The following is a 12,661-nucleotide window of genomic DNA, read 5'->3' on the forward strand; positions in this document are numbered from 1 at the left end:
TCCTCTAGGTCCTCTACGTCCTGGGAGTACAGTAGTTAACCAGGGAAGGCTCATGCCCTCATAGAACTTGCATTTCAGTGAGAGACATACAATCAAGAAGCATACACCATAATGCATATTATATACATTTCATAGATGTTAATAAACATGATATATAAATACATATATACATAATTGATATATGTATTGTGTGTGCATGTGTGTACATATATACACACATACATGTATAAATAATATATAAGTGTGAATGTTCTTCCATTGGGCCCGGTCCTCCTGGGCTGAGTCTGCTTCTGGGTAGGGGCCACAGGACTGGTTGAGTCACGGGTCTAGGTAGGACCAACCAGTTGTCAGAAATGCAAAAGCCCAAAAAAACATCAAAGGGCCAATCTTAAAAACAATTATAAACTACATTTCTCCCAAAGTCAGTTTGCCCTATGTCTAGGAATAACTGAGGATAGTGTAGAGGTAAGAAGCAAGACGGAGTCAATTATGTCAGACTTTTCTTCCTGTCATAATTTTGCAAAGGAGATTTCAAAAGGTGCCACTGTCTTTGGAGCCAAAATAGGGAGTTAGTGCCTAGAGGTGGAATTGGGATTTGCTTATCATTGCTTAGTTTGTATTTTAGGCCCTGGAGAGAATGGTCTGAGCCTGGTTCTGGTGGGAAAGTTGGGCCTCATTTTTTGGCAGGGGCAATTGGGACTCTGTGCATGTTGGGAGTGTGAAATGAAGCTCTAAAGGGACCCCGAGCTCTCCAGAGGAGATGAATGTCTTGTGGCTGAAAGAGACACTCAAATTAAGATGATGGGAGCCAAGTGGCCATGGCGGGGTGAGAGGAAGAGTCATGTGCCCTTCTTTCCAGGAGAGGGCAGCTCCAGGCACACATCCTGTTTGCACCTCTGAGCTAAAATGGCTCCTGAAATCAGAGCTGAGACACGTGGCTGGAAATCTCCTGCCAGCTGCCTAAAGTGGCACCCTATGGAAACCACTGGCTTTGGGCTTAGAAACTACCCAATTGGGATTCAGTTATTTTCAACCAGTCAGGTCTGAACCAGTTTCAATCCTTCATTTGCATGTAGAGACCATATTGAGGTCTAGGCCAGGACCTTTCTCTAAGCCAGGACCTCTTTTTGTTCTTTGGAGCTCAATTTGTGTCTTATCACTGGACCCTGTGTCTCCTGATTCATAGATTGATTGCTTTATTTATTTTTGTAGGCAATAAAGCCTTTAGGCCGGGCATAGTGGCTCATGCCTGTAATCCCAGCACGTTAGAAGGCCAAGGCAGGCAGATCACTTGAGCTCAGGAATTCGAGACCAGCCTGGACAATACGGCAAAACCCTATTTCTACCAAAAATACAAAAATTAGCCAGGTGGGGTGGTTTGTGCTTGTAATGCCAGCTGCTCAGGAGGCTGAGGCTGGAGAATTGCTTGAGCCCAGGAAGCAGAGATTGCAGTGAGCCAAGAACGTGCCCCTGCACTCCAGCCTGGGAATCAAAGAAAGGGGGGAAAAAGGGCTTTTACTTTTTTCTTCACAGACCTCATGGTCTCTTGATAATTTGTATTTGGCTGCAGACAAAGGACTTTGTATCCCACACAGAGTCTTCAGGGCTCCAGGGCTCCACCCTCCAACCAGCTCCAGCTGGACACAGGTTGGAGAGAAATAAGAGGGTGGCAGGTGGCAGTCCAGGTGCAGTGGGGAGCCTGCTGTGGGGATTTGGAAGTTTGGATAGTCTCTAGTGATCTCATGGTGTCTCCTTAAAGGAACTAGCCTGCCCCTCTGCAGCCTCCCCTGTCCAGGTGGAGTCCAGAGTTTTCTTTCAGGTGAATAAAGTATTTGCTCTCTTGAAAAGTGGGTTATAGTTCTTAGCTCAGATATGATGTGGCCAAAAGAAATTCCTATAGGAAATGTAACTGATCTTTCTATCAACTTACAAATGTTCCATGTGGATCTTAGATCTTCTGTCGCTTCATGCCTTTGGTAGCCCATCACAACAATAGTTGAAATGTCAGCTGTAGATGTGTTGATTTCTGATTTCCTCAAAAATAGGAGAAGCTGAGTCTCAAGGGGGAATATCTGCCTATTTGCATGTCCATTCTACAATTAAAAAAAATTTTTTTTGAAATAGAGTCTTGCTCTGTCGCCAAGCTGGAATGCAGTGGTGTAATCTTGGCTCACAGCAACCTCCACCTCCTGGGTTCAAAGGATTCTCCTGTCTCAGCCTCCTAAGTAGCTCGGACTACAGGCACACACCACCACACCCAGCTAATTTTTGCATTTTTAGTAGAGACAGGGTTTTACTATGTTGGCCAGGATGGTCTCCATCTCTTGATCTTGTGATCTGCCTGCCTGCCTCAGCCTCCCAAAGTGGGCGATTATAGGCATGAGTCACCATGCCTAGACCATTCTACAGTTTTTTTGAAAACTCAAGCTGAGTTTTATAAATACCTAGACTGATAAATGGAAGAAAAAGAAACAATTATGGTCTCTACAAAAGTTTATTTCTTTGTGCATTATATCCCATAACCAAAATCTAATTGCAAAATCAAACACTCACTGGAAAGATTAAGTAAAATTGTGAAATTCTTACTGAAGTGTAATTGACAAAAATGGTGCTATAATTTGTTTGTCCTCTCTGAAATTCATGCTGAAACTTAATCTGCAATGTAACAGTATTAAGAGCTGGGTCCTTTAAGAGATAACTGGAGCATGAAGCCTCTGCCTTCATGAATGGATTAGTGAATTTCTGAATGAGTGGGTTGATGGGTGAGTAGGAATAATGGGGAGTGAGTTATCATGAGAGTGGGTCTGTTATAAAAGCCTGTTTGGCTGTCTTTCCTGCCTGCCTCTCTCCATGTGACACTGTCCACCATGTTGTGATGCAGGATGAGGCCCTTACCAGAAGCTGACCAGCTGTGGTCCCTTAACTGTGGACTCCCAGCCTCCAGCATGTAAGAAATAAATTTCATTACATGGATGTATTACATGATGAAAAAGGAAAAAAAAAAAGAGCCAGATGCGTTGGCTCAAGCCTGTAATCTCAGCACTTTGGGAGGCTGAGGTGGGCAGATCACCTTAGGTCAGGAGTTTGAGATCAGCCTGACCAACGTGGTGAAACCCCATCTCTACTAAAAATACAAAATTAGCCAGGCATGGTGACACATGCTTGTAATCCCAGCTACTCAGGAGGCTGAGGCAGGAGAATCGCTTGAACCCAGGAGGTGGAGGTTGTAGTGAGCTGAGATTGTGCCATTGCACTCCAGCAGGGGAAATAAGAATGAAATCTGTATCCAAAAAAAAAAAAAAAAAGAAAGCAAAAGAAAAATTAGAAATAAAGAAATGAGTTTTGGAAAACACATGGAGACAAATGGTATGTATTTACGGTATTCAACATGATGTTTTTATACATGTATATATTGTGAGGTGATGACCACAATGAAGTTAATGAACATATCTATCATCTCACATAGTTATCTTTCATTGTGGTGAAAACATTTAAAATCTACTCTCTTAGCAACTTTCAAGTATATTGTATTATTTTATTTATTTATTTATTTATTTATTTTTGAGACAGGGTCTGGCTCTGTCTCTCAGGCTGCAGTGCAGTGGCATGATCTTGGCTCACTGCAACCTTCTCCTCCCAGGTTCAAGCAATTCTGCTGCCTCAGCCTCCCAAGTAGCTGGGATTACAGGTGCTCACCACCATACTAGTTTTTGTATTTTTAGTAGAGACAGGGTTTCGCCATGTTAGCCAGGCTGGTGTCAAACTCCTGACCTCAAGTGATGCACCTGCCTTGGCCTCCTGAAGTGCTGGGATTCCAGGCGTGAGCCACCACGCCCAGTCTGTATTATTTATTATAGTCACTATGCCATATATTAGATCTCATGACACCCACCCGGCAACTCCAAGTAGGCTGTGATCTTCCATCCTCTAAAACCATGGTGTATGTGTGGCCTCTCCATTGACCCTTGGTATTTTCTTAAGAGATGTTTGAGCTGGGCACAGTGACTCACGCCTGTAATCCCAGCACTTTGGGAGTTTGAGGGAGGTGGGTCACCTGAGGTTAGGGGTTCGAGACCAGCCTGGCCAACACGGTGAAAACCCGTCTCTACTAAAAATACAAAATTAGCTGGGCATGGTGGTGGATGCCTATAATCCCAACTACTTGGGATGCTGAGGGAGGAGAATTGCTTGAACCTGGGAGGTGGAGGTTGCAGCAAGCTGAGATCATGCCACTGCACTCCAGCCTAGGCAACGGAGTAAAACTCTGTCAAAAAACAAAATGAAACAAAACAAAAAAACCATCTGCTTCAGGATGCTGAGGAAAATGACAAAACCAGTGAATCCATGATCCATGAACGTGGGCCCATTGCTTTAACTCATTTGCTAGGAAGTGAGTTCCTTGGTTGGAAGCAATGTTTTATGGAGTACCATGACAGTAGATAAGGTATTCTGTAAATTTACAGGTAGTTATTTTGGCCAAAGGGTTGAGTGCAGGGAAGGCAAAATCATATCCAGCGTGTCTATTCCAGTCCAGGAAGCGGAGGTTGCGGTGAGCTAAGATCGCGCCATCGCACTCCAGCCTGGGTGACAAGAGCAAAACTCTGCCTCAAAAAAAAAGAAAAAGAAAAGAAGAAACTTCATTTTTTTTTCCCATAATGGTAGTGGTCTAACGTAATTATTTTTCCTCTAGCTATATAGCTTATCACCCTGGGTGATGGTGCCATATTAGGGACTCAGTGTTAGCCCTGATGCTTTCTGTAGGCATGATTAGGAGTGTCCAATGATGATGAATTACCACATTTAGTTATGAACCCAGTGCCCTCTCTATTACTGGAACTAGTCATTAGTGCCCTTAAAGTTTATTTCATTAGAGAACCAATTTCAGAAACCCAGAATCAATTCAGAAAACTCATCTCTAAGATTCTTTTTTTTTTTTGAGATGGAGTTTTGCTCTTGTTGCCCAGGCTGGAGTGCAATGGCACAATCTCAGCTCACTGCAACCTCCACCTCCCAGGTTCAAGTGATTCTCCTGCCTCAGCTTCCTGAGTAGCTGGGAATGCAGGCATTTGCCACCACGCCCAGCTAATTTTTTGTATTTTTAGTAGAGATGGGGTTTCTCTATGTTGGTCAGGCTGGTCTCAAACCCCCGACCTCCAGTGATCCGCCCGCCTCAGCCTCACAAAGTGCTGGGATTATAGGCGTGAGCCACCACTCCCAGACAATATCTTTTGTTATACAGCCACTAACAGCACTGAAGTCTGTGTCAGTCAAAATTTGACCTGAGAAACAGATCAGTTTTTGAGGAATCGACTTATACAGTTGTGGGGGCTGACTAGGCAAGAAGGATGCCTGGAAAGGTGAGCCGACACCCTCAGGCAGGAGCTAAAGTTGCTCTCCACTGGTGCGATTCTCTGCCTCAAGAGAGCTTTGCTCTGATTCAATCAGTCCCACTCACATTATATTGAATAACTGGCTTTAGGCAAAGCCCATTGATTTTATATGTTAACCACACCTGCAAAATGCATTTGTGGCAACACCTACATTAATGTTCGATTGATAAACTGCAGCGCTTAGACTAGCCAGCTTGACATAGCCAGACCACCACATTGATGATGGAATAAAATACGTTTCAGGAAAGGCTGAGGAAAATGTGAAAAGTACAAAATAAGGTGATACTCTCCATTTGTTAAATAATATGGCCAAGCCAAAATAATTAAGAAATAAAAGAACCTGAACACAGAGAACAAATGCTTAAATATGTGTAAACTAGAGAGGACAGAACCATAGTCATATTTGGAGAAGTATAATAGATGCAAAATTACCTAGTGGAATCTGTACTTCTACTTAAAATTCAACTTACCCTTCATCTAATTACTTCAAAATCCATTTAAGTGGTGTCAAATATTTAAATAAGGAACTAAGTGGAAAGGTATTTAAGAAATGGGTGCAGCTAGGCTCTGCACCTCCCGCCTGTAGTTCCGGCATTTTGGGAGGTCAGGTGGGCCTTTCACCTGAGGTCAAGAGGTCGAGAAGTGGGTGGGGCACCCCGAATTTTGTTGTATCTTACCTTCCTGGCAGTTGTTCAGTGAAGCCACTAGACTCTGGAATCCAGGCCACTCTTCCCAGGATGGATTTGGCCAAAAGTTCAAATGGTAAGCTCCTATCAGCCCTTTGGCTGTTCTCTGTGTTGATGCCAAAGGACTTGTTTGTTTTCCAGAGTTTATGAAAGTTTAAATCGCAGCCGGGACCAGGGGCTCACGCCTGTAACCCCAGCACTTTGGGAGGCGGAGGTGGGCAGATCACCTGGGGTCAGGAGTGCAGGGCCAGCCTGCCCAACATGGTGAAACCCCGTCTCTTCTAAAAATACAAAAATTCGCTAGGAGTAGCTAACTGGGATTAAGGGGCGTAGCGGCGGGCCCCTTAATCCCAGTTACCCGGGAGGCTGAGGCAGGATAATTGCTTGAACCCAGAAGGCGGAGATTGCAGTGAGCCGAGATGACGCCACTGCACGCCAGCCTGGGCGACAGAGAGAGACTCTTGTCTCCAAAAAAAAAAAAAAAATGAAAGTTTAAATCACAATCATGATTCATGATTAGAGGGATATGTTTTAACCTTTTAGTTTTTTACAGGATATTTACTTGTTTTATTAATTTTATGTATTTTTCTAATTCTGTTGCTTCCTGTTTTCTTGCATATACTACCATTGTGGAATTTCTGTAAGCTTTTGCTCTGTATACTTAGATCATTACCTATCATATTTCCTAAAATATGAATTTATCCCTCTATATATCCTTATTAGCATGACTTAGAATGTGTTGCTGAAGTAAAAACATAGAGTGATCAATGGATATATTAGCTTTCCATCTGAAATAAACATAAAGTATGTGTCTATGCCAACAATTTTAATCTGTAAATGCGTTCTTCATACTCTCCTTTTATTCCTTTTTTTCTTTGCTCTTTCACTAGAAAGAGAGGCCTGTGGAAAGAGGATTGTTTTGAACCAGCATCACAAAGATACCCTCCAGGCATGGTTTGAAAAGAACCCCTATGCTGGTATAGCTACCAGGGATCAACTGGCCAAAGAAATTGACATTCCAGAGTCTAGAATTCAGGTGGGCATGAGGTTTCTATTTTCTCTCAAAGGTAGGCTAAGCACTTTCAAGCAATTCTCTTAGGTCTGATATTTTGCCAAGAAGTTTATTCCTGTTATGTAATGAAAAAAAAAAAATAAAAGCAACAACTCTGTGTATTTCTTTTATCTCTGTTTTTTTTTTTTTTTTTTTTGAGACAGGATGTAGTGTAATGGCTCAATCACAGCTCACTGCAGCCTTGATTTCCTGGGCTCAATCAATCATCCCATCTCAGCCTTCCGAGTAGCTGGGTCCACAGGCACATGCCATCATGTCCAGCTAATTTATTACTTTTTTGAGACTGAGTCTTACTCGGTTGCCCAGGCTGGAGTGCACTGGCTCCATCTTGGCTCACTTCAGCCTCCACCTCCTGGGTTCAAATGATCCTGCTGCCTCAGCCTCCCGAGTGGCTGGGACTACAGTCATGCACCACCATGCCCAGCTAATTTTCATAGTTTTAGTAGAGAGGAGGCTTTACCATGTTGGCCAGGCTGGTCTGGAACTCCTGATCTCAGGTGATCTGCCTGCCTCAGCCTCCCAAAGTGCTGGGATTACAGGTGTGAGCCACCACACCCAGCTGCAATCTTCCCACCTCAGCTTCCCAAAGTGCCAAGATTATAGATTGAGCCACCACATCTGGCCCTAGTTTTTTTTTTAATTTAATGTCTCTAATATGATTCATATACCAGAATGTTTAAAATCCTATATTATTTGAATAAAATTATTGATGCAATAATTAATATAATTTTTAAAGTTATTAAAAAGATAAAGTGTATGTTGTCCCATGTGAGATGGTATTTAAACTCATGACCATAAGTGAATAGTCTTTTTAGGGGTAAAAATTGAGTTCAGGTTTTAGCATCTAATCTATAATCTCTGATTAGTTGGTTATAATAACCCCAATTTTTGAAAATACTCAAGAGAATAAAATTGCCTTATGTTTTTAATTGCCTGATGAGTTTGTCCTGCCTACTGTGCAGATGAAACCAATTGACTGAAACTATGGCTTTGCAATAAAGAATTTAATTGACATGAGGTTGGCCACACCATGTGGATATGTAGTTACTACTTAAATCAACCTCCCTGAAAATTCAGAGGCTAGGATTTCTCAAGGATAGTTTGGCAGGTAAGGGAATGGATGATATATACCTGATTGGTTGGGGATGCAATCATAGGAGTGTGGAATATGGTCCTGTGCTGAGTCTGCATCTGGGTGGAGCTGTCAGTTGTCAGAAGTGCAAAAACCTGGAAAGGCATCTCAAAAGGCCAATCTTAGGTTCTACAATTGTGGTGTTATCTGGAGGAGTAATTGGGGAAGTTGTGGAACCGTGGCTGGTGATCTCTTCAGTCCACACCTCAGCAGAATTCAGGCTCCTCCTATCCTAGTGGTCTTTCACTAGCTTTACAAAGGCTGTTTTGGGGAAGGGCTATTATCATTTAAACTATAAACTAAATTTCTCTCAAAGTTAGCTTGGCCCAAGCCCAGGAATGCCTAAGGGCAGTTTGGAGATTAAAGGAAAGCTGGGGCTGGGTGTGATAGCATGCACCTGTAGTCTCAGATACTTGAGAGATTGAGGCAGGAGAATAGCCTCAACCCTGGAGGCGTAGGTTGCAGAGAGCCAATATTGCACCACTGCACTCTAGCCTGGGCAACAACCACAAGACTCTGTCTCAAAAATAAGTTAATTAATAAAGGCAAGATGGAGGCTGGTTAGGTCAGATCTCTTTCACTGTCATAATTTTCTCACTGTTATAAGTTTTACAAAGGCAGTTTCATGTTTAGATGATCTGTTCTGGGTATGAGAGAGAGGGTTTACTCATATTCCAGTAATAAAATTGCTGCATGTGAGAACACTTGGTGATTTGCTGCCTGAGAGGCTCTGAGCTCACTGGAACCTGTAATGAGAAGGAAAGACCAGGAAACAATGTAAGGTGCTGTTAGCTCTCATAGGGAATTTACAAATGTCTTCATTGGTTTAGATTCCAGCTGTGTGTAAGACTTTTTAACTGAAAATATTTTGATTAATTTAGAGAACAAATACAGCTTTCAAGCACAATGCTTGGGAATGGAGAGCTGCTCAGTAGTGCCAACAAAAAGAGTCAAACTCTGTAAAATATTTAGTATTTGTTGTTTTTTAACTTTTGGTCTTTTTTTCTTATTTTTTCCTTTTTCTTCTATTGTCTTTTTTCCCTTTTTTTTTTTTTTTTTTTTTTTCTTTTGAGACAGAATTTTTGCTCTGTTGCCCAGGCTGGAGTGCAGTGGCACGATCTCAGTTCACTGCAACCTCTGTCTCCCAAGTTCAAGTGATTCTCCTGCCTCAGCCTCCTGAGTAGCTGGGATTACAGGTGCCCACCACCAGGCCCAGCTAATTTTTGTATTTTTAGTAGAGATGGGGTTTTCTTATGTTGGCCAGGCTGGTCTCAAACTCTTGACCTCAGGTGATCCAGCCGCCTCAGTCTCCTAAAGATTAAGGATTACAGGCATACGCCACCGCAGCCAGCCTTTCTTTTTTCACTTTTAGTTTTTTAACTTCTGCGTAATTTCTGTGAAATAAAGAAATTTACTGAGCCAAATCTGAGTAATCCTGGCTCATGATGCAGCCCTTAAGAAGTCCTGAGAACATGTGCCCCAGATAATTGGGATACAACTTGGTTTTATACATTCTAGGGAAATATGAGACTTCAATTAAGTACATTTAAGCAATACAGGACCAGCTATGGTGGCTCACGCCTGTAATCCAAGAAATTCTGGGAGGCTGAGGCAGGCAGATCATTTGAAGTTCAGGAGTTCAAGACCAGCCTGGTCAACATGGTGAAACCTCATCTCTACTAAAGATACAAAAATTAGCTGGGCATGGTGGCAGGTCCCTGTAATCCCAGCTACTTGGGAGGCTGAGGCAGGATAATTGCTTGAACCTGGGAGGTGCAGGTTGCAGTGAGCTGAGATAGCAACATTGCACTCCAGCCTGGGTGACCAGAGTGAAACTCCATCTCAAAAAGAAAGAAAAAAGAAAATGTCTGGGCTGCCAGAAGACTTTGTGGAGATCAGTGTTTTATCATGCAGAGAGAATAGATTGTAAATACTTCTCATCAGACTTAAGGTCTATGTTGATGTTAATGCGGGCCTGAACCAGTCTCTTAGGTTAAAATTTTTTTTTTTTTTTTTTGAGGATGGAGTCTCATTCTGTCCCCCAGGTTGGAGTTCAATGGTGCAATCTTGGCTCTCTGCAACCTCTGCCTCCCGGGTTCAAGCAATTCTCCTGTCTCAGCCTCCTGAGTAGCTGGGATTACAGGCATATGCCACCACACCTGCTAATTGTTCTATCATAGAGACAGGGTATCACCATGTTGGTCAGACAGGTCTTGAATTCCTGACCTCGTGATCCGCCTGCCTCGGACTTCCAAACTGCTGGGATTACTGAGCCACTTCGCCTAGTAGGGTTAAGTTTTAAGAGAGCCCTGATGGAGAAGGAAGTCCATTCAGATGGCTCGGGGGGCCTTAGGATTTTATATTTGGTTTATAACAGACATTGGTCATTATGAAGTTACAAATCTTACAATGGAATGACTTGAGGCCAATTGATTAATAGTGTACTGGAAAGAGGTCCTGATCCAGACCCCCAAGAGAGTTCTTGGATCTCCAAAAGAAAGAGTTGGAGGTGAATCCATCAAATGAAAGCAAGTTTATTAAGAAAGTAAAGGAAAAAAAGAATAGCTAGCTACTCCATAGGCAGAGCAGCAAAGTAGGCTACTCAACTAATTATAGTTATTTCTTGATTATATGCTAAACAAGGGGTGCATTATTCATGAGTTTTCCAGGAAAGGGGTGGAGATTTTTCAGAACTGAGGATTCTTCCCCTTTTTTGACCATATAGGGTAACTTCCTGATGTTCCCATGGAATTTGTAAACTGTCAGGCCGCTGGTGGGAGTGTCTTTTGGGATGCCAATATATTTTAATTAGACTGGGGCAGTGGCTCAAGCCTGTAATCTCAGCACTTCAGGAGGCTGAGGCCAGCAGATCACCTGAGCTGAGGAGCTGGAGACTGGCCTGGGCAACATGATTCGTCCGGTCTCTAGTAAAAATATAAAAAATTAGCTGAGTGTTGTGGTGCCTGCCTGTAATCCCAGCTACTCGGGAGGCTGAGGCATGAGAATCACTTGAACCCAGGAGGCGGAGGTTGCAATGAGCTAAGATGGCACCATTGCACTCCAGCCTGGCCCACAGAGAGAGACTCCATCTCAAAAGAAAAAAAAAAGGCACTTTCATGACCATCTTGGTTTTGGTTGACTTCTTTACTGCAGGCTGTTCTATCAGCAAGTTCTTTGCAACCTGTATCTTGTGCTGACTTCCATCTCATCGTGTGACTAAGAATGCCTGGGAATGCAGCTCAGTAGGTCTCAGCCTCCTTTTAACCAGTACCTATTCCATCCAGATGGAGTCACTCTAGTTCAAATGCCTCAGACAACAGGAGAAATGACATAGAAATTTAATGTATATACAGGAGCCTTCAGAGTGAAGACCCAACTTCCCAAAGAGTTATAGAAACTATATATACCATTCTGAGGCCACTAAAGAATATAGATTTGGAGCATGGCCCGAAACAAGTAAATCAGGTTTAGTGGCAAGACAGGTTAAGAAAGAGAAGAAGCTGGGCTAGGAGAGGTGGCCTAGATATATGGACGATGCCTCCCTCAAAGAGAATAGATGGTAAATGGTTATTTTTTGTTTTGTTTTGAGACAAGACCTCAGTTTGTCACCCAGGTTGGAGTGAGGTGGTGTGATCTTTGCTTACTGTGGCCTTGACCTCCCAGGTTCAATCAATCTGCCCACCTCAGCCTTCTGAGTAGCTGGGACTACAGGAGCATGCCACATGCATGTGACTAATTTTTTCTCATTTTTGTTTTTTTTTTGGTAGAGATGAGGTTTTGCTATATTGCCCCAGCTTGTCTCAAACTCAAGTGATCAGCCTGCCTTGGCCTCCCAAAGTCCTGGCATTACAGGCACGAGTCACTGCACTCAGCAGTAGATGATTATTTTTAGACTTTCAAAGGTGTCAGACTCTCATTCTCCTAGATCTGGGAAGGGCATAGAAAGGGGAGGGGTAATGATTACATTAATGGACACTCTTTACAGATGAAAATCTTTACACTCTTTACAGCAGCCCCTTCTGCCTGCTGACCAAATGGCATCCATTTAAAAATATGTCAAATAAATATATTTGGGGGTAAAATATTTTAATTTCCTTCATATCCACATACAGTGTTCAGAAATAATTTTAAAACATGGCAATTTCTACTATAAAAAGGAAAAAAGCAAAAATCCAATTGGTTATGTTAGTGAAAATAATTTCAAAGCTAGGTATCTGGGTTTCCAGGAGTCTTTTTATTTATTGCTGGCTCTGGAATAAAATAAGTAAGATATAAGTGTGAAGATATGTTAGTCTAGCCATTTTCTGTGGCCAATTCTGCCTCCCTATCTTCAGACTAATCCTCAGGCAATTCTTGTGCCTCAGCTCCCCTAGTAGCTATG

The sequence above is a fragment of the Callithrix jacchus genome, chromosome 12 (genome assembly GCF_049354715.1).
Source record: "Callithrix jacchus isolate 240 chromosome 12, calJac240_pri, whole genome shotgun sequence".
NCBI lineage: Eukaryota > Metazoa > Chordata > Mammalia > Primates > Cebidae > Callithrix > Callithrix jacchus.